The sequence below is a fragment of the Ambystoma mexicanum genome, chromosome 8 (assembly GCF_040938575.1).
Source record: "Ambystoma mexicanum isolate Mex_15411 chromosome 8, UKY_AmexF1_1, whole genome shotgun sequence".
Classification (NCBI taxonomy): Eukaryota; Metazoa; Chordata; class Amphibia; order Caudata; family Ambystomatidae; genus Ambystoma; species Ambystoma mexicanum.
The window spans coordinates 1,015,938,584-1,015,964,415 of NC_090929.1; the positions used below are offsets into that span (position 1 = coordinate 1,015,938,584).

A 25,832-nucleotide genomic window follows, 5' to 3' on the forward strand; every position below is an offset into this window, starting at 1 on the left:
CACTAAATGTAGCTAACTAGGAATGTGTGCTCGTTCAAAGTGAAGGTCAGCTGCTTTGATTTTTTGCTCGGGTGCCGGAATGGCCCACGACTCAGTATAAGGTTCTATTGTTATTTGACCTTGACAGGCCGGGACCATCCCGAAAGACTTCTTTTTGGGGGTGTGGGGCAATAACGTAAGAAACGATAATGAATATAATTTCAGAAACGAAAGCCATTTAATGTTCGTTCATTAGAAGAAATAACGTCGGCATAGAAGCAGTGGTATTTCGGGGCTGCCCTACGCACAGACACAATGGAAAATGCAAATATAATGTAAGTAACTCTTTAGATGAGTTTATACCGCAATTTAATTACTATACAGTAGCTTTAAAGACGGGTTAAGTTGTACTTGTTCGTTCTATGTGGCATATGATTTGTACCGCGCACTATCTTGAGGAGAACCATCTCCTTTTACGGAAGCACCTCAAAACCTTCCTCTTTGCTTCTGCTTTCTCTCTCCCTCTCCCCTACTACAACTGGTCCACTGTCTGCGACCTCGGTCCTGGGCCCTTCCACTCTCCACCTGCACTGCCTCCCTGTCAACCCCTGCACTGGGGGACTGTCTCAGTATCCTACAGCCCCCCCTTGACGTATAATACCCAGTTGCACTGTCCTAGCTATGAAATAATTTCCCGACCTAATATATAAAATGAATAGTTTTAATAAAGATCTGATGGTGAGACGAATTTCATTTTTTATGTTTTTCAAACAGATACATCATCCATTATTGCATGTGTCACGAGTACCAGACACCGGCGGATGGGTTTTTTAACCGCCAGTTGCTTCTCCGCGTGAACAACGTTACCACCCTGACCATTTTATGGGACGATCGCCAAGTACAAGTATGCCCTTACACGGTACTAACGGCTAGATGCAACATACAGACCGTGTGGTGGCCTAGTGCCTCGTTGTTGGAACAGCCATGCAATTATCAGTGCGACCGAAGAGCTTATTTTATCGTAAACCAACACCCTGTATACTGCACACGAACATCGCTTGCCTCAAGACGAACTATTTTGGATCGAGAGCAAATAAAAATGCAAATCGCTGAATATTCTCAAAACATTTGATGTCAAATAAATGTACTTTGCCAAATGTACAATCTTGCCGTTTGCTTTTAAACCACAGTTTCATATTCCGAATTGTGGCGCTGTATTGTGAGATGATCTAAGACCCTGTGTACAGCAAAGGAACATCGCGTGCCTCAAAACGAACTTTTTGGAACGTGAGCAAATAAAAATGCAAATCGCTGAATATTCTCAAAACATTTGATGTCAAGTAAATGTACTTTACCAAATTTACAATCTTGCGGTTTAATTTAAAAGTACAGTTTCATATTCCCAATTGTGGCGCGCTGTGTTGTGTGAGCTCATCTGTGTTGATTTCCTGGTTCTGTGTGGAGTCGCGTAGAAGACGCCTGGGCGCGTTTGCCTACGCAGCTCAGTCACGTCACGGATAGAGGCGGGGAATATGAATGTTTTGATAAAGTCTGTTTCAGGGGCGGGGGATTTGATTTAGTGCCGCAAAAGCAGGTGAGCCAGGGCGATGGGGGGAAATGATGGGATTATCAGAAAATGGCGGCTGATTTCGAGTGCGTTAATGGACGAAAAGTCGGGTAAGGTCCATAGGAAAGTTTTCTACGATCTACCGAGTTATGCTTAAAAACACATGGCCGAACCGTAGGGACAATAAAAAAAAAAGTCCCGGAACTATCCTTTAAGCATCTCTTACCTCCTCACCAGGCTCACCTTAAGCGAACAGGTTGCGCAGCACTGCTTGGCCGACCCTGGACTCCTGATCGACGCAGTAGAATCTCGTGAAGGTGTGCGTCGACCTCCACATAGCAGCCCTGCAGATGTCCAGCAGGGGCACACCAGATAGGAACGCCGTAGTAGCAGCGATCGCTCTGGTCGAATGGGCTCTCGGACAGCCTGGCAGCAGTCGGTTAGCCAACCGGTGGCAGTGCATGATGCAGCCGGAGAGCCATCTGGAAAATAGAAGACTTCGAGAGAGCCTTCCCTTGATTCACAGGTCCAAAGTTCACAAACAGCTGTGATGTCCTCCGAAAACTCTTCGTGCGGTCCACGTAGAACTTCAGCGCTCTAGCCACATCCAGCGAGTGCAAAGTCCTCTCGGCCGGCGACGAAGGAGACAGGAAGAAAACCGGTAACACCAGGGGCTCGTTAAAATGGAAGTCCGACGGCACCTTGGGCATAAAGGAGGGGTGCGTCCTAAGCACCACCCTCGAGGCATGGAAAGTCAAGTACGGTGCTTTGCAGGATAGGGCCTGGATCTCTCCCACTCGTCGTGCGGAGGTAATGGCCACCAGGAATGCAGTCTTCCACGACACAAACTTCATGGGTGCGGAGTGCATCGGCTCGAATGCGGGCCCCATGAGCCTAGTCAGCACCACGTTAAGTTCCCAAGCCGGGGCCGGGGCCTTCACCGGCGGGAACAACCGGAACAGTCCTTTCATAAACTCTTTCACCAGTCGATGGGACCACAGGGACGTCCGTCCTGTGGTTCTGGTATATCTGGAGATCGCCGCCAGATGAATCTTAATGGAGATATGGGCTAGCCCAGCCTTCGCCAGCGATAGCAGGTACAGCAGCACTTGAGGGGCCGTAATCCGTAGGGGGTTGATCTTCTGTGCTCGGCACCAGATAGAGAACCTCTTCCACTTGTGACCGTAGCATTTGAGAGTCGAGGACGCCCTGGTCTTTGCAAGAACCTCTCTGCAGTCGGCCGGTATATCGTACCGTCCAAACTCTAGCGCTGCAGGTTCAGCGACGCCGGGTCGTGGTGGAAGATGGCGCCTCCTTCTCTGGAGAGAAGATCCGCATCCACCGACAGCTTGATGGATGGGGACGTTGACAAGTCCAGAAGGTCCGGGTACCAGATCTGCCTCGGCCACGCCGGTGCGACGAGGATCATCCTGCACCGGGACCTCTTGACCTGGTTGATGAGTCGAAGCAGCAACGGCAACGGAGGGAACGCATACAGGTATAGGCCGTCCCAGGGGAACGAGAACGCATCGCCCATGCTTCTTGGCTGGGGAAACCTGCTGGCGAACCTCTGGCACTTCGAGTTCGTCGCTGTTGCGAACAGGTCGATTTGGGGTTTGCCCCATCGTCGGAAGAGTTGATCCACCTAATCCTGGCGCAGCTCCCACTCGTGACACGCGCGCAGCTCCCTGCTGAGTGAGTCGGCGATGGTGTTTCTTTCTCCTGCCAGGTGGAAGGGAACCAGGAACATCCCCTGGGCGACCGCCCAGTGCCACAGATCCTGTGCCTCCTTGGATAGGGCTGGGGATCTGGTACCTCCGTGCTTCCGTATGTAAAACATTGTCGTGGTGTTGTCCGTGAAGATCCGCACCACCTTGCCCTTGAGCGACGGGAGGAACGATTTGAGAGCCCAGAACACGGCTCGGAGTACCAGGATGTTGATGTGCAGGAGCTTCTCCTCCGGGAGCCAGAGGCCACTTGCGTGGAGATCTCTGGTGTGGGCCCGCCAACCTTCCAGGGAAGCGTCCGTCGTCAGCGTCTCCTGGTACGCCGGCGTCTGAAAGTCCTTGCCCGCCGTGAGGTGCGCTCAAACGCCCCACCACTGAATCGCCCGCCGAAACACCTCGTTGAGGGGGACCCTGTCTTCGAAGGTGCCCGTCACCTGCATCCAATGAGCGTCAAGAAATTCTTGAAGAGGGCGCATCCGTAGTCTGCAGAGGCGCACCAGGTAGATGCAAGAGGACATCATCCCCAGGAGGGACTTGATGGACCTCACCCTGGCCACGTCCGTGGCTAGCAGGCGCTGCACTTTGCCCAGAATGGTCTTCGTCCGTTCTTCCGACGGTGGCGCCAGGCGCCTCACTGTATCGAGCTTCGTTCCCAAAAACAGGGCCACCTGCGACGGCACCAGGTGGGACTTTGGGTAAATTATTGCGAATCCCAGGTCTGTGAGTAGCTGCACGGTCCTCGCAGTGTGTTCGACGGCGAGTTCCCTCGTCCTTGCGCGGATGAGCCAGTCGTCCAGGTAGGGGTAGACGTGAATCCCCTGCAGGCGCAGCAGGGCTGCCACAGGTGCTAGGCACTTGGTAAAGACCCTGGGGGCTGACTTCAATCCGAACGGCAGTGTTCTGAATTGGTAGTGGCGTCCCTGGACGACGAACCTGAGGAACTTTCGGTGACTTTTGAGGATGGGAACGTGGAAGTATGCATCCTCCAGGTCCAACGACGATAGAAAGTCGCCTTCCTCCAGCTGTCCCAGCACGTGCTGGAGGGCGACCATCCTGAACTTTTGTGATCTGATGTATTTGTTCAAACGACGAAGGTCCAGGATGGGGCGCCAGCCGCCCGTCTTCTTCCTGACGAGGAAGTACCTTGATTACACCCCAGAGCCCCAGAGCCTCTTCGGGACAAGCTCGATGGCGCCTTTCCTGAGCACCGCCCGTACTTCCAACAGCAGTTGCGGGACGTGATTTTCCTTCCTGGCCACAGGTGGAATGTGAGGGCACTTCTTCAGGAATTCGATAGAGTGTCCTCTTGCCAGGGTATCCAGCACCCAACGGTCGGTGGAGATGGACTTCCACATGCCGACGAAATTCGTCAGCCGGCCTCCCACCGGGGTGCTTCGGTGGGGGCCCGAGGCCACGGCCGGTTCAGTCCTGCTTGGAGGTGGTGGACTTGCCGCCCTGGCCACCTTGCCGACAGCGGCGAGGCGCTCCCTGCTTGCCTTGACCCCCGTAGGCCTCCTGAGAAGAGGAGCGTGCCGCCTGGCGGTAGGACGACGAGCCACCGCTGGATCCCTTGGAGGCCCCTTGTCTGCCTCCGGAGCTCCGAAAGGGCCGTCGTTGCTGAAGTGCTCCTAGGGCGCGGGCCGTCTCCGTGTCCGTCTTTATGGCTTAGAGGGATTCGTCCACCGCCTTCCCGAACAAGTTGCTGCCGTCGAACGGCATGTCCAACACCCTGGTCTGGACGTCCTGATGGAAGTCGGTCACCCGGAGCCAACCCCGCCATCGTAGGCAAACTCTGTTGCCCAGCTGGCGGAACCCGGTATCGGCAATATCGGTTGCCACCGTTATGGCGTGGTCCGACGCCTCCTCGCCTTCTTGAAGTATTTCCAGGGCCTCGGACCTCTTGTCGTCCGGTAGGAAGTCCAATATGGGGGCCAGCTTAAACCAGAGCTCCCTGTCGTAACAGGCCACGATCGCCAGGGCGTTGGCCGCTTTGATCGTCGTCGCCACAGACGAAATGACCCGTCGCCCCATGGCGTACAACTTCCTTCCCTCGCCGTCCGGAGGGGAATTCGACGTTGAGGCTCCTGACCCCGCTGCTTTCTTCTTCGCCGCCGCCGAGACGACCGAGTCTGGCGTTGGCTGGGCCCTGAGGCACAGGGGAGCGGTCTCGGGGAGCTGGTACTACTTCTCGTACCGGTCCCTTTTGGCTGGTGCCGTGGAGGGGTTCTTGAGTACCGACAGGCCCTCCTCCCAGATGTCATCGATTAGAGGCACCGCAATGACAGTCTTCCTCTTGGCCTCCCGGCGCTGATAGAGGAAACCTTCCTTTTTCTGCTCCTCCGGGCAGAGCTGGAACAATTCGGACGCCCTGGCGATCATGGCGTGGAATGAGCCAATCTCGTCGGGCGGAGAGGCCCGGGAGACCCGTTCTGTCGTCGCCGCCCTCAGAACCCGTCGTCGAGCCCACCGCACCGTCATCTCCCGATTAGTGGGAGGATGAGGAGGGAACTGCAGGCCTGACGGGGGAGAGTGGAGGAGAGGGTTGGGTCCTCCGTCGTTTGCTCTGAGGACTTCCCCAAAGGGCCAGGTTGCGGGTCATCCGGCCTGGGCCGTCGTAATCTCGTCCTTATCTCAGAGCATAAGGACTGGATCGCAAACAAAATGGCCGCCGAGCTATCCTGAGGCCTAGGTTCCGGCTGTGCCGGAAGGGAAGGCTGCTCTTCCTCGCCATCGTCGTCTTCCTCGGTTATCTCCCGAGGATCTTTCTTGCGGGATCGAACCTTCTCGAATTGGACTTCGAGATTCCTCACGGCCTCGGTCAGTTCCCCCTCCGAGGCTGACTCCGAGCTCGAGGGGGCTACCGTGCCCCCGTCACTTCTTCCATCATGCGGGCCATGACGATGGGCTGAAAAGAGGATTCCCTCCTTGGCGGCAGGGAAACTCTAGTCCCGGAGGCAGTCTCCGCTGGCGGGGTCTCTGCCGGCTTGGCCAGAGTCGCCGCGATCGCCTCGATAGAGGCCTTTGCCTGCTGGGTAGGGCCTTCACCACCTTAGGTGCGTCCTGGGCCTTCTCCTTAGGGGGAGGGGCGATGCCTCGCTCCCCCTCTCACGAGATTGGCCGGGGCTTCTCCCGAAGCTTACCCGGGGTCTCGGACTTCCTCTTCCCCGAACCGGAGCGCTGGCTCGTGGTTGACGGTGCCGGGGAAGGTGCGCCCTGCCTGGCGACCGAAGAGCCCGACCTTTCGGTGCACCTGGAGCCAGCGGACTCGCGCCGCTTGGCCTCGTGTTGGGCCCCCGTCGCCGGGGCGCCCGCACAGGACTTAGAAGCCCGCTCTGACCCTTTCTTCTTCTCACCCGTTGAGCCCTTCTCCAACCAGCTGGCGAGACGGGATCGACGGTCCCTCATGGTCCGCTCCGACAAGTTCTTGCAGAACTGGCAGTCCTTCTCTACATGAGTCTTGTGCCCATGAAGACAGTAGAGGCATCGCAAATGTTCGTCCTCCTTAAACACATTCTGCAGCCCACATCCAGGGCAGCTGCGAAACAGCTTGGGTCCGGGTGACAACCTCGCGTCCTGGGCCATCTAGCAGTAGGCCGCAAATCTTCTGGAATCCTCCAAGAGGTTGATTCGACGAAATCTTCACCCTTGAGGGGCGTAGAAGAATCCTGCAACGGGTACCCGTTAACGGGAGTATAAACGTGGAGCTTGAGGCTCGATTAACTGAAAAAATGTGAAAATTCACCTGAAAAAGCGTGAAACACGCAGCAAAAGCTCGAGAGCTAAGCACGAGGACTCCCAACACCTGAAGGTGCGGTAAAAATCTGAAGATGGCTGCAAGAGGCGGGGCTTAGGGAGATGGCAGTTATTGGCTGTGGTCAGTATGACGCAGAGATCAGTGATTGGTTACTACTACGAAAGACAGATCAGAAACAAAACGGATACTGATTTTTTCTTTACCGAGGATTCCCAGCCAGACGACAGGGAATATTCATGAGCATGTGAATCCATGCCATACCCCATGCTGGAGAAATACAACTACGAAGCAGGACCCCAGCAAACCCAGGAGACCACGCTCGCCCCATCGGCACTGATCCTGGAGGACTCTCAAGCAATGAGGAAGGACATGGCGGCGCTGCTAGAGGAAATAAGGGGCTTCAGATCAGACATTGGTAAAAGGCTTGATGGGCTGGACAAGAGAGTGGACAATATGGACATAATCCAGGGTCTTAATGCCAACTAAACCTCGACCAATATTCTAGAGACCCAAATCGATATGAGGTTATCTGAGTTGGAAAGAGGGAAGAGCAGTGCGCCTTAAAAATGGACGACTTTAAAAACCGAGAACGCCGGAACAACCTGAGGTTTTTTGGCTTTCCTGAAAGGGAAGGAGAAATGCAAGGTGACAATCAAAGCCATAAACAACATCATCAGAAAAGTCTTCAATGATGACAACACCACCAAACCCACCGTTGATCGGGCACACAGAGCGGGTGGAGGTACCCAAGGGCTGCGGTCGGTGCTGGCTAAATTCCAATACTACTCTGAGAAAGTAAAGATACTGGACGAGAAATAGGGCCTGGTGTCCTGGGGAGCCTCGCAGATTACATATTCCAGGACCTGTCGGCCTTCACCCTGTCCCGGAGAAGACTCTGCACCCCCCCCGACTAAATGGCTCACCACTAAGGGAGTGCGCTTCAGATGGGGGTTCCCCTTCTCTCTCACCTTCGAGTTTGAGGGGTACAACTACAACCTAGTCACGGAGGACGCCATCAACAGAGTAACGCACAGGCTGCCCTCGGGGGTTCTGAGGCATCACGGAATACAGTCCCAAAAAGCAAGGGAACTATGCTGTGTCAAGGGACTTCAAAAATTTAAAAAGCTAAACCCAGCAATCCTGAGGGGTCGGGGTGCACTGCAGTTCTGGAGAGGAAACTAGCGAACAGTCCATACATTAGGCAATGTGCATGTGTTCTCCCAGCTTTGAAAGTGCTGTGAGGGCTCTCAAGTCTCACGTGATTGACTGTTTGTTCTCCCTGTATTGATTCTGCTATGTTCTTGGGAACCGGAAGCCACGTGAGTCATAATGAAGGGGGGGGGGGATTACTGAGGAGGGCTCTGAGGTGGTACTGTGATGTTAGAAGCCACAGGGGTGGGGTAGCAAATGGTGGTCTGGCCCAATGGTGACCTAATTGGGTTCCCAGACGCCAGGGGGTGCGGAGGGGAGAGGTTGGGGCTGGTTACAGGGTGATTCGGGGGGTTACATTAAGTTTCTTAGTTACAACCATTCTCCAGAAGGTGGGGATACCAAAATGCAGCAATGTTGGTTTTCAGACCCCAGATTACAGGTCAGACCGCTCTAGCATGTGGTGGAACAAAGGCTCGAACACACTCGTATAGCTAAGGTAGATTATACAATGGCACTGGGCTCACTGAATGTCAGAGGCTTAAACTCCCCGAATAAGAGATCTCTGACGATACGTGAATTCAACCGATCCAAGTTGGACATCATGTTCCTGCAAGAGATTCACTGGCAGAGGGGGAACGAACCAGCCCTGGGAGCCAAAGCTATAGACCAGGTTTTCCACAAATACATGGAGAAGGGGGAACAAGCTGATAAAATCTTAGCCTGGAGGTTAAGGAAGCAGAAATGCTAGAAGGGTAGCTACAATCAGATCAGTGGGAGGCAAAAGTCTCCTAGACCATGATCGGATAGCAGATTCATTTCACAAATATCATGAAACCCTTTACACGACCAAATATGGTAAGAGGACCAATTCCTGAACGCACTCCCCATCCTGTCTCTGACTCCGGAAAATGTTAGCAGCGTTGGAAGACTCAATTACTGAGGAGGAGGTTCTTGACACATTAGTAAAATGAAGGGGGGCCCGATGCCAGGGGAAGACTGCTTCACAGTCTGATTCTTTAAAACCTTCCGCTCCACTCTGGCCCCATTCATGACCAGAATGTTTAATAAAAACTGGTAATCGATGCTTCGGAAATCAATGCTCTCAGCCCTCATAGTTGTCGTCCCTAAGGAAAGCAAAGAACTGTCTCTATGCCAATCCTACCGCCCCATCTCCTTGTTGAACACATATGTAAAGATAACGGCAAAGGTGTTGGCTACTAGACTCCATCACGCAATGCCCTCCCTAGTTCATGGGGACCAAGTGGGGTTTATTCCGGGCTGTCAAGGTTCGGACAATATAAGAACATCGATTAACTTTATGTACGAGGCGCAAAACAAGGGGATGAGTGCTTACGTGGTCTCAATAGACCCGGAGAAGGTCTTTGACAGATTAGAATGGAGATACATGGTAAAAGTCCTGCAAAATATGGGGTTTGGTAGCAACTTTAATCAATGGGTCTTGGCTCTCTACAACGACCCGTTAGCTAGGGTTGTAGTGAATGGCACTACATCAGCGCCTTTCCACCTGACTCGAGGAATCGGACAGGGCTGTCCAATATCCCCCTTGCTATACACCATCACTATGGAGCCGCTGGCCATTGCAATCAGGGTAAACCAAAAGATTTCAGGGATTCGGTGTGAGGCCCATGAATTTAAATTCTCCCGGTGTGTGGACAACATCCTGTGTTATTTAAAAGACAGAGAAGTCTCTGTCGGAACATCTCTCTCAAATTGAACTGTTTGGCCAGTTCTCAGGCCTTAAAATAAACACCCCCAAATCAACCATAATGCCCATTGGAGTCAATGACTCCACAACCACACATAAGGGAACCATAAGTAGGATGATAATTGAAAATACAGCTACTCCATACTTGGGAATCATTCTTCCCAGGGACCTCTCATCGCTGGTAGAGTGCAACTTTATCCCCATGTTGGAGAAACTTAGAGCAGACCTTGCACATTCGGCCCCCGCTAACTTTTGCGGTTTGGGAGAATGGTGACAGTTAAAATGAATATTCTATCCCGGCTGCTGTATCTGTTTTCTGCCCTATCAACCCCTCTCGCAGAATCCTTCTTTGCCAAATTAAAGCAGATAAACAAAATCATATGGAAAGTGAAGAAACCTAGAATTAAACTGTCGACTTTAACCCTTCCCAGAGACTTCAGGGGCTTTGGCCTCCCAGACTTCTGGTTGTACTATAAAGCGGCCCAGATACGTGTCATCTTAGAGCACCTTAGATATGACCAAGGAACATACTGGTCCTACATTGAAGACCTACACACCCACCCCAAGAAAGTCAGAGTCTTGTTATGGTCCCCAACAAAAGCTATCTCCGACCACATTAGGAGACGCCCAACTCTGGCAACCCTGTGTAATCTATGGAAAAAGGGTAAATGCACCGTCCACCTCTCTTCCTGGCCATCTCCATTGAGCTCACTGTGGGGATCCCCGTTGGAGGTTGGTGGGACGGGCTTCCGCCATGCACAAAAATGGTCCGGCAAAGGTCTAAAATGAGCTGAACAACTGTTCACTGAGGGCTGCTTCATTGGGTACACTCCCCTGTCTGAGACCCTGGGAGCTGATTCATTGAGTGTTTTTGAATACCTCAGCCTCAGGGGCATTTTGTCAGACCCAAAATGGTTCTCCAAGATTTCTCGACCACTCCCTTTGAGAAAGTCATTAGCGAAGTCACCCCACGAAAGGGAATCCTGTCCAAAATATACAAAGTGATGGTCACATCGAAAATAGAAGGGAGGCAGAACTTCAAGCAGTCTTGGGCCGAACAATCGGGGAGGGAGATATCCGAAGAGACCTGGGGTAAAATCTATAAACCTATGTTCTCTGGCAACCTTTATACCTCGGCGATGGAGCACCACTTTAAAATACTGCACTGTTGGCTCCCCCCACTGAGAATTTCCAAAATGTTCCCGGGATCCTCCCCCTCTGCCCTGGTCAAACGGGCTCATGGTTTCACATGTAGTGGTCTTGCCCAAAGGTTAAGGTTTACTGGTCAGACGTCCTCAGCTGGATTAAAGACAGTGGGAATAGCCCCTGATCTGCTCCATCTGCAAGTGCTCCTGAGAGTCCCGGGTGAGGACAGTAATGAGCAAAGATACCCAAATCTTAGTGTCGCCATGCTGAGAGCGGGGAGGGTGCCCTAGCCCAGAAAATGGAAAGACAACTCTACACCCACTAAAAACGACTAGACGAACTCTGGGATATATACAAGTATGAGAAACTGTTGGCTAGGGTTAATGACTGTGTGGAGTCGTTTCATGTTGAGTGGGGAACTTTCATCCTGAAATCGGATAATGACAGGTCGAAACATTGACCACCAACATGTCACGAACAATGAGGTAAAATGACTGGCCCTAAATCAAGACAGCAACCTCAGGGCAATAAAAAAGTGGAATGCAATGACTGGGTGCCGCCACTGAAGTTCTTTCTCTTGTTGTAATGTAACTGACCTGTTGTCGTGTCTGGTAGAATGGTCACAGTGTGTAACTTACTGTGGGGGGTGGGAAAAGGGTTTGTTCAAGGAAATTTGAGAATTTGTGTGCCTTATTCCTGAGAATTGTAATTCCGAGAAAACTTTTTTTTTAACCAACATCTAAGTTTAAAAAAAAAAAAGAAACTGTTAAAAGTGAGTTACGAGAGGGTTGATTGGCAGACCACACTGATAGGAAGAGCAAATAAGCAGACATCTCTCTTGGTCTATCCTTTTCGTAGATAGCCGGCACACCACTGTGTCCTCGGTACAGTGGGTGGGTCTACCCGGGACAGTTAGACTTGTGTACTGTCCCTCTTTAAAGTCTCGACTTGCCATCTCTACCCTCGAAAGCATTGGATATGATGGTAAAGAAGTGTAGTGTGTGATACTACTTGTATTGAATTGCTAAGCTTCCACTGTCTTGTGTGATATAAACCAATATGCTCTCAGCCATTTTTTATATATGGCCATTTTGCTGAGTAGCTTGCTCTTTACGCACATTTCCAAGTCTGCCTTTAGTATGTTTCGTAAGTCTTTCCTAAGGGACTTCTTGGCCATAGTAACTTTTGCATCTCTTCTTCCCTTGGCCCACTTTATTGTGTTGGTTTGCAGTCTTTGGATCCTAATGAAGCCCATTAGATTTCTAACCAATGTTTCATATTGTACAAGGATATGCTCATATATTACATACTGCTCCTTTACGTGTCCACTCGGTTACCAGTTGGCTATTAAGGAGAAATAATCACTACATGTGGCGCTACTCTTAGCTCAATAATCCAGTGGTAGTGATTGATGTCTATGAAGATATAGTCAAGGGTAGAGGCATACTTGTTATATACCCTAGTGTATTCTCCGGGAGAGTCCTTCACACCAATCATTCAAGATAACCATCCCATGATTGTGTCAAACCATGACTTCCCTTTTCTATCTGTAATAGTCTCAGCGCGGCTGTTAGAATATTAAAGTAATTGTTCCTTTCTTTGTTGTCTATTATTAAGTTGTTAACTGACAATTTACATTAAAGTCACCCAACGCTATTGTTGATTTGGCTGCATCAGTTCCCAAGTTAAAGACTATGGTTATTTAGAATTGAACATTCCAAACATTGAAGGTTATGTGAGGGAAGTTGGTATCATCAAAAGGGAGGAATTGTAGAGGAGAACATGCAAAAAAATAGGCATTTAGAATTTTTATGAGAAATGTAACAAGGGGACAATGTAATTATAAAATGTGTCTTCACTTGAAGACTAGGCCACAATTTGGTCGAGAAAGTGAATCTATCTTGGCAAGTGTGTATTCATTCAGAAATGGAATGAACAGGTTTGTAATTAATGATGTAGTTACATGCATGTTTTGAAACTGCTGTACCAGCACTATTAATTTGAAGGATGCATTCACTGCAGAATTATACTAAGGTTATTGTAGACTACCACTTAAGAATATTTAAAATTGTTATTATTAAATGCCTGCAGCTGCACAGTTATCTTTCATAGATACCTAGACGCGGGTAGTATAGCGCAGTGGCAATGGCCTAGTCTTGGAAGCGAGACAACGCAGAGCAACTCGGGTTTCAATCCCAGGTCCGCGCTTAGAAACCTCTTTGGCATCAAGAGCGTTATAAACAAACTATTATATAATAATGATGTAGTTATGACCTTTTGTGGCCTGGCTTAGGAAAGCTTGGATTGTCTAAATTGGGGTAGGCTGAAACCCTCCTTGATGATCCCATTGCAATATTCCTCTTGCTGTACTGAAATGGAGTAAAGAAGAGTGAGGATTTGTTGCTCTAAAGCCCTGCGGATCACTAATTGGAATTTTATGGGGCACTGCCCATCTCCTGCATTGCTCTTGCCGGTTTTCGGCAGTGGCACTATAAAAGACTTGCCAAACTAACCTCACCTGAAAGAAGACTCCAGCAATCATTTTCCGCAGGTCTAAAGGGTTAGGACACATTTTACATTTTTAAGGCATTTAAAACAATGTTTCCTATACAATGCTGCTTGCCATTATTGCGGGTTCATGTAGCTAAAAGATCCATAAACCTTAGAACTCATCTTTACTTCAGCAGTCAAATCGCCACATGTACAGATTCTAAAGGAAACTAAGATACAACATGCTTTCTCTTTTTGACATGCAGAGACATCTTGAAATGTTAGTACATGTTATTTCCAAAATGGCTCTTCCCTACACCACAATTCCGAATTCCTATCTGCAGTGTCATTTATTCTTGAACTTTGGATCCTCCTTGCTTTTGCACAATTCCCGATTACATTCCTGAAATTCTCCTCTGCTTTCAGTATTTTTCACTTCTATTCCTTCAGATGAGATTTCTCTGCATTTTAACCATGGTCTGTATCTCAGATTATTAGTCTAATTGCATTCATGATTGAGATTTGTTTTCCATCCACACTTCTTTCAGTTCTCAGACTTGGTGCTTCATCTGCATGCTGTTGGGTTCTTAGAGTTCGCACTTCGTAAGCTTGCTGTTGTGCTTTTGGATTTGCCTAGCCCTCTTGACATCAGATGTGTATTCGGTTTGGGATCTAAAGTAAGGCTTTCAGAGCAGTCAGGCTAACCTCAAGCAAGGAGGTAGGCTAGAAGTAAGATACAGTTAGTCTAAACAGTAACCCCCAGGAAAAACACCACACTGGTATCTGGAAAAATATACACTTTATTATAAAATTACACAGTAACTAGCTGTTCAAATAAACGCAGAGGTAAACACAACATAAAGAGCAGCACATGTATAAAAACAGTAAAGGGCCATAGGCCATGCCTTCTCACTCCTAAGCTAAATGAACGTCCAATAACTGATGGTAAGCACAATTCATACAAGGTTTAGGAGTGGGGGTTGGCATGAGAAAAGAGGAACCCTAGACAACAGCAAAAAAATCATTTGTAGTCCCATTCGAGACCCCACATATGAATAGTCACTGTAATCCACACAACCTATATTATTACATAATTAAAGTATTGATACACATGTAGACCATATACTACATTTAAGCCCGCGTCCCTGCAGCCTCTAACAGCCCAACCAAACTTTTAAAAATCTGCAAGGAGCTGGCCAATCCGACTGCAGTCTCTACCTCTCCTTTTCCTTCCTTGGCCCTCTGTATGGCCCTGGCCTCTCATTTCACCACAAAAACTCAGGATATCCTGTCTACGCTATCCCCCCTCTCCTCGTCTCTCTCCCTCGACCTCTCTGGCCACTCCTCCCTCTCCTCTCACACTGATTCCTTTGAATTCCACGTCAAACTATCCCTCGTACGTACATGCGAGGACCGTCGTCGCTCTGCGAATCCCCTGGTGTTCCGCAACCTAATGTCTCCGACCCCTTATGTGTAACCGATCTTGACCTTTACTCAGCCATGTGCTGCTTATGAGCTTTACTTTTTGTAAATACCGATGTTGACCTTCTTTATACCGATTGTGAGTCATCTGCTTGTGTGTTTGCCCAAAGTAGCCCCCCCCCCCAGTCCATGAGGTGAGGCTTTGCCTGACTCTTCATCTATACTTTGTTTATGTTGTAACCAATTGCGCTTTCTTGCACTCTAATGTAATTTGCTCCTTCTGAAAATTGTAACTTGCGCCTAGATGCCTAAGAAACCTTGCGCTCCTTCTGTTCATTACCTCATCATGATTCCATTATCATTGTGCTGTCCAGCCTCACGTGGCAAACTTCATCTACCTACTATGTCTATTATTCACTTGTAGCCCAGTCACCATGAGGCGGCATAATATTGCACTTTACCTATTGTGACCCTGTATATTTGGTGCAGCCCCTCGCACCGGGAGGTGAGGTTTTCTAATATAGCATTTTACCTATCTTGACCCTGCATATTTGTAGTAGTCCCCACACCAAGAGGTGAGGCTTTCTAATGTTGCTTTTACCTATCTTGACTCTGCATATTTGTTGTAGCCCACCGCACCCGAGTTGAGGCATTCCAATGTTGTATTTTACCTATTTTTGTATTAAGAGGCCCGGCTCCGCCTAAGTTTGCCGTCAACCCCTCTGCAAACTGCAATGTATGTACTGGCTCTCTGCCTCTTAAACTGTTTTTTTCTAGTACTTAATTAACTAATGTACTTAATGGAACTATCGCTGTGATACCTGAGGGTTTGGGCGCTGCTATAAATGCTAAAATAAATAAAATAAAGAAACTAGATACAATATCTACAGGGAAGAAAATGGAAGTTGGGCACCTTCCCAACAATCCCCAGAGGTCTGCCAAGACCTCAGAATAGCCTTAGCCTTACAGTACCAGACCAGTATAGTCTCATTACAACTCTAGAAAAGAATTACTACCATAGAACCACAGCTAGAAATAGCATCATATTAAAACTCTGGCAGGAGTAGAGTGCAGTGATTCAATAAATATAAAAGATGTAGCAAATCCTACGTAAATGCTAAAATTGGGAGGACAGAGAAAATGTAAATGTTCAGGTAAGTACCCTCCGCAGTTACTTAAGAAAGATTTTTGCAGTTGTAGAAAGTTCCCCGTTGGATTAAACTGAACAAACTAATATGCAGAGCTGCCGTTATGAGGAAAAGGCAGATAAGTGTGTTGTATAATACTGGTATAGGAATAGGAGAAACTAATCAGAGGACACCCTCTTGAGTTCCGGAGTGTGGTTGAAGACCCGGTCAGCAACAGAGAAAGAAGCAAAGCCCATGAGCTTGCACCCCAGACCAGTGACAATCAAGATGACTCAAAAGAAGAAGAATGAGCCTTCCCAAGAAGGTGATCCCCTGCCCCAAGACAGGAGCAGAAGCAATGACTAAGAAGGCACCAGTACAAGGGAGGAACCTTAACATGCAGATTAGTGCTGGCTTGCAGTAAAAAGTGAGCAGCCAGCCAGCAGTAAACTGTTTCATGACTGGTGCAACTGTGGAGGCAAACCAATACGAACCAGACAATGAGCATTGACAGGGTAGTGGTTTCTGTGTAAATCTTGCTGATATGTCACATGGCAAGATCAATACATGTTCATGTTTTTATTATAAAACATCCAAAAAGAGGCAACTGAGATTCCGAGTTTAGGGGTGGTCTAGGTGCTTGCTTGCCCACAACCTGGAAGGGGGTTTCTACCTCCCGAACCCAGCCTCCCTACTCCAAAAAGGCTCGATAAATACTTTACTATAGCCACAGTACCCATACTGCCTAGGCGGACACTATTCCCGGGAGGGATAATCTTCGCTCCCTCAGTGGCTTCTTAAGTGACCTAAACCGGGGCAGGCTGATTGTCTTATTGTATCCTTCCTCTGGTGACATTCTCAAACTACCCCTTCTCCACCTCTCTACCCTCCTGGCCTTATCCCCTCTCTCCTACTAAGTCAGCTCATCAACCCTTGAATCTTCACTCCCTCCTAACTCTTCAGATCATACTCATTTCTCTTACGCGCCACTCTTCACTACCCTGCTCTTATTTCCCCCTCCCCCATTCTTACTTTCCTCCCCCCAAACATCCAAACATACAACAAAACTGGTACCACTCTCAATCGGAAACCCTTATCTTCACTGTCTCCAATCATGTCAAAACTCTCCTCCACATCCTTCTAATGCACACTCCTCTCTGGTCTTTTGGTCCTGCGTCACCAATTCAAACCTCAACGAACACCTTTTGGTGCATACTGACTCTTCTGGATTTATAAAGCTCTCCCCTTCCAGTCTAGAACCTTCGCTTAAACATCATTATGTACTTTGGTCAGGTGTTTAGCAGGGACAATCTTTATCTTGTCTACACCCACTTCCTCCCATCTCTTCCTCGTGTGGGCTAGAAGATCTCCTGGGAGACTCCGAAAGGGCCTTTAGACCCGCCCCAGACTCAATTACCTTTCAACATGCTGTTAGGGAGATTGATACATTTTATGTGTAATCCATTTAATGTCTAATCCCCTCTCCTAATGAGACTGCCAGCACTTTTTGCTGGACTTCTGGGCAGTTTTCTTTCTATCCTGAATGAGGGGAGCCTTTTCCCCCTAATTCATTCTTAGTTGCGCTGACTTTATGTGCAGTGTTGCTGGGAACCCTTTGGGTTCTCCTTTGAGATTATCTTACTATCCTTAAATACTACTGTTCTTAAGGGTAGAGGGATACTTTGTATCCTTCCTAAAACTTTAACCAATGAGAGATTAGCACACACCACCTTATGTGGAGTGGTAACGGGATGCCTAGTATCCCTCTCCTCTTGTGGCTTTCTAGTCACAGAGACAGCCCTACAGTTATGGCTGGTGGCAGTGGACTGTTGTGCTATTTTTTACTGCAGACTGTAATCATAGTCTCAGTAATGCACAATAAGGTCACCTATGTTCTAACATGGTGGCTCCTTTCATTTATTGCCATTTCACGTGTGGTTGTCCTTTGTTAGCCCTTTTACCATTTTCGGAGGGGGAGGTCACTGTGTGTTTTGCTTTTGACTGTAACCCTTGGGTGTCCTCGCCTAGTCTCCAGTGTCTCTGCGAAGGCAGGAAGTGGGGGAGGAGTTTAACACTCCCCTGCTCTTTGTCTGCCAGAGTGCCTGAATGGAACCAGTTCCCGCTGGGGGGCTGGCTGTCCTGATTTCACAGCCACCCACCCTTTCTGTAAAATGCTGCGAGAATTTGCAGAGGAGTGAGTAGGAAAACCAAATATAAGATGAGGTTCCGGAAGTAGAAAGCAAGTCGACCACGGGAACAGAAGACCTGAAGCTGAAGACGACTATAGATGCCTGCAGATGCTTCCAGTAACCGTGAAGCGACCACCGCTGTCCTGACCCCGTTTTCTTATAAACAGAGGAGCTCTGAAAACGACTCCTTCCCTTTGGCTGGTGGGACCATCAGCTCCAAGAGTAACTGCAAAACGAGAAGTCTCCTGAGGTGCTGTGATCTTCCAGGACTGCAAACCACGAATATCAGGAGAACTCCAACCCATTTGCAGTGCAAAGTCTTTGCAAGGCCAAATCCGTCCAGAACTTTGGTGAGCTCCAGTTGGACCTCCAGAGGCATGATCCCACTCATCTAAGTCACCTCACCAGAGTGCAGGACTGCAGAATCGAAGATAGACCAGGCGATATCAACCCTGTGTTGGAGCTGATAAAAAGGCTCCAAAACCACAGACTGACCAAGCAGACCAAAGAAATCCATGCCTCGGGTCTTCTCTCACAACTGCTGTTGCGACATCCCATTCAGAGTCCTTCCTTTTGCCACCAGACTGAGGAATCAGGAGACCCGGTTTGTCACTGATGTACAGGAGAGACTCCAGCTAGGTTTGTTTCTTCTTATCTAAAGGTACTGTAGGGCTAAATGTAGAACTTACTTTAAGTCAATGAGTCGCTCCAGTGTGACTGGAGTGAGTTACAAGGTGGTTGGATGTCCACCCATACATCAGGCCCAGGCTGTACAGCTTGTGTCCTTAGGGTGTCCATCACAGGGTCCATATAACTAGTGTTATCTTGCTAAGCATCTTGAATCTAGTGACTCATTGCCTTTCAAGCTGTTGCATAAGACTATTTACTTCTAAACTGACTTTGTTACTAGTTAGGGATTGGACTTAAAAAGCATTAGACGCCTAAGAAGAACAAGTTACTTCTTACCTGGTAACGTTCTTTCAATGGGATGTTCCTCCGACGTATTCCTTATCTTGATAGATCATTCTCCAGCTTGCTGGCCTCGGAATTTTTTTTCAGTAGAGGGCGCTGCACATCGACATCCCTCGAGCCGATTTCCCTCGACAGCCTCTGTATCAGTGCAGACGTCATCATGCGTATAGACTCGCGCAGCATCCGTTGCTCAGTTCCGTTTTGACGTTAACAGTCGTTTTACATGAATTGGTTATTGACCCTGAAGGAGCGTAAGCTGTAACCACAGGGAAGTTTTACTGAGGGGATGGATGGGAGGGGCGATAAGGAATATGTCGGAGGACCATCCCATCGAAAGAACGCTACCAGGTAAGAAGTAACTTGTTCTTCGAAGGGATTGTGTCCTCCGACGTATTCCTCATCTTGATAGACTCCCATAGCAGTGGTGTGTAACTGAAGGTGGGAGTCAAATTGCCATGTTTCCCTTCAAGAATGAACAGAGGGCAACACAGCCTTGCCAAATCTAGTCTTTTGGCTACAGGAGGAATCCAGATTGTAAAGTCTAAAGTCAGGTATGTGCAGACGACCATGTGGCAGCCGCACATATGTCTCGAATCGGTACCGCTCTTTGGAGGGCCAAAGAGGCTGCGAAAGCCCTGGCTGAATGATCTTTAAGCTTTTAAGGAGGCTATTTCCTTGCCAGTTTGTATCATTCCAGAATGGACAAAATAATCCATCTGGAAATGGTCTGTTTTGTCATCGGTAATCCCAATTTGTGCCCTGAGTAACCTACGAACAGTTGGTCTGCGTGCCTAATCCTAGCAAGTCTGCTGATGTAAAAGCTCAAAGACCGCCTTGGGTCCAGCCTATGTAGCCTTTCTTCCTCTTTCCCCGGGTGACGAGGGGGATAGAATGAAGATAAGGTAATCTTCTGAGTGATGTGGAATTCAGAAACCACCTTTGGGAGGAAATAAGGCTTCACTTGTAGGACAACTTTGTCTTTATGAAAGATTGTATGAGGGGGTTTACAAGATAGAGCTTGTAATTCGCTCACCCTCCTAGCAGATGTCAATGCCACTAATAAGACAGTTTTAAGGGTGAGAAACCTTAGCGAACAAGAGTGGAGTGGTTCAAAAGGAGTACCCATCAGGAAATCTAGACTAAATTCAAGTCCCATAAAGGAACTTGGAATGGTCTTGGAGGATAGACATTGGTTAATCCCTTCGGAAATTGTATTACTAAGGGTAACTTGAAATACGATGGTTCCTCTGCAGTGCGCTTGAAGATCGATAGAGCTGCGAGATAGCCCTTGATAGTGCCAACCTGAAGGCCCGAATTTGCCAAATAGAGTAGAAAAGATAACACCGTTGGTGTACCACATGAAAAGGGGTCGATATTCTTTTCTCTACACCAGCTGCAAAATTTGTTTCAACGGCAGCGGTATAAAGTCTTTGTTGCTGGCCTTCTTGCCGAAAGCAACACCTCCATGACGTCATCTGGGAGGTCCCAATCCTTGTATCTCAACCTTTCAGATATCAAGCGTGAAGGTTGAGGGTTCGGATGTCTGGATGGAGAACCTGACCTCCCTTCTGCGAGAGAAGATTCTCCTTGAGTGGAAGACGAACTGGAGGGCAGATGGACATGTCCAGAAGGTCTGGGTACCACATTCTCCTGGCCCAGTCCGGGGCAATTAGGATCATGGCTTTCTGGAACCTTCTCAACCTCCTGATCATTTGAGGAATGACAGGGACTGGAGGAAACGCGTACAGCAGTGGAAACTCCCAGTCCACTACGAACGGGTCCCCTAGAGCTCCTCTCGGGGGAAATTCCCTTGAACAAAACTGATCGCACTTCCTGTTGATGCTGGTGGCGAACAGATCCACTTGAGGGGTTCCCCAAAGGGTGAAGATCTGTTGAAGGACTTCCTGAGCTAGTTCCCACTCGTGGGAGACTGTACTCCGCCTGCTCAGAGCGCCCGCCGTCAAGTTTTTCTCTCCGGCTAAGTGAACTGCGGATAGAGAGATTCCTTCTTGGATTGCCCAGAACCAGAGCTGCATCGCCTCTCTACATAGAGGCAGTGATCCTACGCCGCCTCTTTTGTTGAGGTAGTGCATGGACACTGTGTTGTCAGTCATTATCAGGACATTTTTCCCCTGTACAGATGGCAGAAAAGCCTTCAGCGCTAGTCTGATTGCTCTCAGCTCTAACAGGTTGATATGTAGTCTGGACTCCGATGGAGACCAATGACCGCTGATGGTCAAGTCGTTGGCATGTGCTCCCCACCCAGTGAGTGAGGCATCTGTGACTACCGTTATCTCCGGCCATAGTTGCCAAAACAGTTCTCCTTTCAAAATGTTCTCCTGACAGGCCCACCACTGACGGTCTCAAGCCACCTTGTCCGGAACCTGAAGGATATCCGTCATTCTCCCTGAGAATTGTGACCACTGAGTTTTTAGTGCCCACTGAAGAGATCTCATTCTCAGGCGAGCCTCTGGCACAAGGAAGATGCAGGATGCCATGAGGCCTAGCAACCTCAAAAAGTCGAAGGCTGGGAGATGTTGGGCATTTTGAAACTTGTTGACCATCTGCAGAATATCTTGAGCCGTCACCTCTGGTGACGAGGCTTTTCCCAGGGAAGTGTCCAGGACCGCTCCAATGAACTGGAGTTTCTGTGATGGTATCATCTGTGACTTCTTTAAATTGAGAGAGAAGCTCAGTTTGTGAAGGAAGTGGCAGACATAATCTAGCTGGATCTGAGCTTGTTCCGGAGATACAGCTCTGATCAGCCAATCGTCCAGGTAAGGATAGACGTGAATCCCTTCCCTCCTTAGACTTGCAACCACTACCGACATTAGCTTGGTGAAGACCCTCAGGCGGAGGACAGCCCAAATGGCAGAACTCGAAATTGATAATGAGAGCCGCCAATTGCGAACCTCAGGTATTTCCTGTGTTTGAGATGGATTGGCACATGGAAATAAGCATCCTGAAGGTCCAGAGATACCAGCCAGTCCTGGAGATGGAGGGCCTGAAGGATCCGAGAGAAAGTTACCATCTTGAACTTGTCCTTCCTGAGGAACTTGTTCAATTCTCATAAATCCAAAATAGGTCTCAGTCCTCCGTCCTTCTTCGGTATTGGGAAGAAGGGGGGAGTACCAGCCCTTGTTCCTCTCCGCTACAGGTACCGGTTCTATGGCACCTTTCTCCAACAGGTCTATTTTCCTGCAAGAAGAGCGGATCTGGAACTTTCCGAGAGCTGTTCCTGAGAGCTGTTCCCCAGTGGATGACTGAGGAATGCGTAGAAAAGGCAGGCAGTAACCTTGGGCAACTGTCTCCAATGCCCAAGCATCTGACGTAATAGCCTACCATTCCGTCAGATGTTGAGTTAGCCTGCCCCCTACTGGTGTCTTGTGAGGAGAGTCCTCAGAGTGATTTAGAGGTGGCTGATGCAGGTGCAGAGGATCAAGAGGCACCTGCTGCTGCAGCTTTTGTATTTTTACCCCGTCCACCTCGGGTGAATCTTTTTTGACCTCTTTGAACAGACTGTCCTCTGCCTTTTCTGAATGCGGAATAAAAGCGAAAGGACTTACCTTTCCAAGAGGTTCCTGAGGGGCGATATGGCGTTTCAGGGATTGCAGCTCCCAGGGAGTTTGCTGCTGCTTTGGATGTCTAACTTTTCTAGGCTGTCATCCGCCTTCTCACCAAACAAAGAAGAGCCGTCAAAGGGCATATATAAAAGTCTGGCTTGTACATCTGAAGCAAACCCAGACTTTCGCAACCATGCAAATCTGCGGATTGTAGTACTTGCCGCCATGGCCCTACTGATGCGGTCAGCAGAATAAATGCCAGTTTGAAGGCATTCGCACATTGCATCTTTACCATCCTTAATTATGTTTAGAAACGCGTCCCTTTCTTCTCCCTCTGGGAGGCAGTCAGCCGCTGATTAAGCACACTCCCAAGGTGTATGGCTGAACCTTGCGAGCGTACAAGTAGCGTTAATAGATTTCAACGCCATGCTACATGCAGAAAAGACTTTCTTAGCCACAGAGTCGTATCTTTTGTCATCCCTGTCCTGTGGAACAGTAGGGTATGCCGATCTACTGCCTGATGCAGTTGCTGCTTAAACAACTAGACTCTCTGGAGTTGGATGTTTAGACAAAAATTCAGGGTCCGTAGCAGATACTCTCTATTTGGCGGATAACTTCTTGTTAACCGCCGGGATAACCGCAGGAGTTTCCCAGTTAGCCAATATTTTTCTTTGTAATGCAGCGTGAAATTGAACCACAGGATCCTCCTGTGGGCCTTTAACTAAAATGTCTGTAAGGTCATCCTGTTGGAATGCAGGTGAAGGTGTAGACCAACCCATGAATTCTATAATTCTTGCCATTAAAATTCTGTAAGGGGTCTCAGCATGTTCACCTGGGTCTGGTTTGGCAAATTCTATTTCTGGGGAAGTATCTAACCTACTTGCCTCATGTAAGGATTCTCGAAGATCCTTCAACCATTTTCCTCAGAGGTAAATTCCTCTGGTTCAGGTGTTGCAGATCTCTGCAACCGAAAGGGTCTTTCTTGATCCGAATCCTCCCCTTCCTCATAAATGGAAGACAAAGGTCTGAAATGATCAGACCTTGGAAATGGCTTAAATCCCATTTCCAGAGCAGAAGGGGCTAAATTTGTCATAATTGGTTGAAAAAACGTCGACGTCGTTGACGTGGACGTTTAAAGGCTTCGAAAACACAGAAAAAGGCGTCGAGAAGATTGGAAGAGGCCTCGAAGAACTCAAGAGGATCGGAATCCTACTCGAGGTTGTCGAATGACATTCTTGAAGTCGTGTTAGAGGCCCTCTGTATGACCACTGGCTGTGAGGTAGTGACGGCCGTGGGTTTGTTCTTTTTCGGCGTCAGCGTCGATTCGATAGACCTATGCGTCGATGAGCCCTTCAATAATGGCGTCGATGATGCAAATTTATGCGAAGGGGCTTTCGACGATGGCGTTGATGGCACATTGCCTTTGCTCGAGGGTTTGTGACGCTCTCGAGTAGTTTCTTTCGCTGGGTGCAACGACCCACAGCGTTTTGATTTTTTGGGTCTTTCACCCAGGTATGACCCTCAGCTGTCTTCGAGGGGGTCGAGACCGCTTTCTCGAAGACGCTAAGCATCCTTTTACGGAATTCCTCCCACTCAGCCTGAGAGCTATGTTTTGTGGGGCAGGTGACTCTTTCCGGAGAAACGGAAGACGAGGAAGGGGATCTTCGACGTCTCTTACTCGAATGCTTGGATCTCGAAGAGTGGTGGGAACTGCTTCGAGATCTAGAACAAGAATGTTTCCTGTGTCGGCGACGAGACAAATGTCTCGACTCTACCGAGGAAACTTTCGAAGGAGTTTTAACTGTCTTACCTCTCTCAAGCTTCCCCTTACGCTCCTTCAAGGCTTTTGCCGTCATGGACATTCAGTCCTCGCACTCCGAACATTGGTGCTCCGATCCCAGGCACCACAAACAGATCCTGTGAGAATCTGTCAACGACATTTTCTTTCCACAGTCTTGACATTTTTTGAAGCCGGACCGTGGAGTCGTCGGTTCGGATGAGTAAGCCATCGAGTAAGAGTTGGTATTCTCGAGGAATAATGAAGAATATTCAGACTAAAACTGAGCACCGCGATTCCGAGGCCCACGAAGCACGGAAAAACGGAACTGAGCAACGGACGCTGCGCGAGTCTATTTATACGCATGATGGCGTTGGCGGCGATACGGAGGCTGTCGAGGGACATCGGCTCGAGGGACTTCGACGTGCAGCGCGCTCTACTGAAAAATAAAATTCCAAGGCCAGCAAGCTGGAGATGATCTATCAAGATAAGGAATACGTCGGAAGACACAATCCCTTCGAAAGGTGTTACTAGAACATCTAAAATGGCTTAAGTGTGTATAACTAGGCCTCCAAATAAGGGTCGTACCAGGCCTTTTTACGCATGAAAATCTTGTAAATACAACAGCTTTATTATTTTCCTCCATACATTTATACACCAGTTTAGAGCAGAGGGCAGTGCAAAGGTCAGAATATTTGACAGAAACCAGAACGCTTCTTTTGATTTTCATCTACATGGATGTGATTGCAAGTCATCGAGAAAAGCCTCTGAAACTGAATGCATTTCTCTGGAGCCTTTCAAAAGCAAAACAAAAAAACTGCACACCGAGATAAAGGGAATTATTTCATCCCATTCAGTGTTTTTTGTAGATACTCATGCAGCAAACAGAAGCACTTTGTGCGCATATTTGTTTTCCTAGCATTTTACAAGTGTATAATAAACTAAGTTGCAATTGGGAATTAATCTTTTGTAACAAATTATGCTTTTTTTACACTGAAAGCAAACCAGTATTGCACAATTTTATTTTTCAGAGTTCCTGTGCTGTGTGCATAATCATGCAGAGGCAGATCATTTTTACACTTCTCATTTTACACACTGTTTTCATAATTAGAGTGTAAATTAAATTATTAGTACTCACTGTCTAGTTTACATCCATTCAACCTTGCAGTCAATGGGGTACATTACTATAAATGGTCAGCGGCAGCAGAGTCTTTGCTCAAGGGTGAGTGGTTGTCATTACA

The 25,832-nt window shown here is 48.5% G+C and overlaps 1 protein-coding gene across 1 annotated transcript in view; it reads right to left on the reverse strand.

The window, feature by feature from the left end:
* Window positions 1-25,832, reverse strand: part of USP48 (ubiquitin specific peptidase 48) — a 1,688,863-nt gene that overhangs the window by 1,278,105 nt on the left and 384,926 nt on the right. The gene's annotated exons all lie outside the window — the stretch shown is intronic.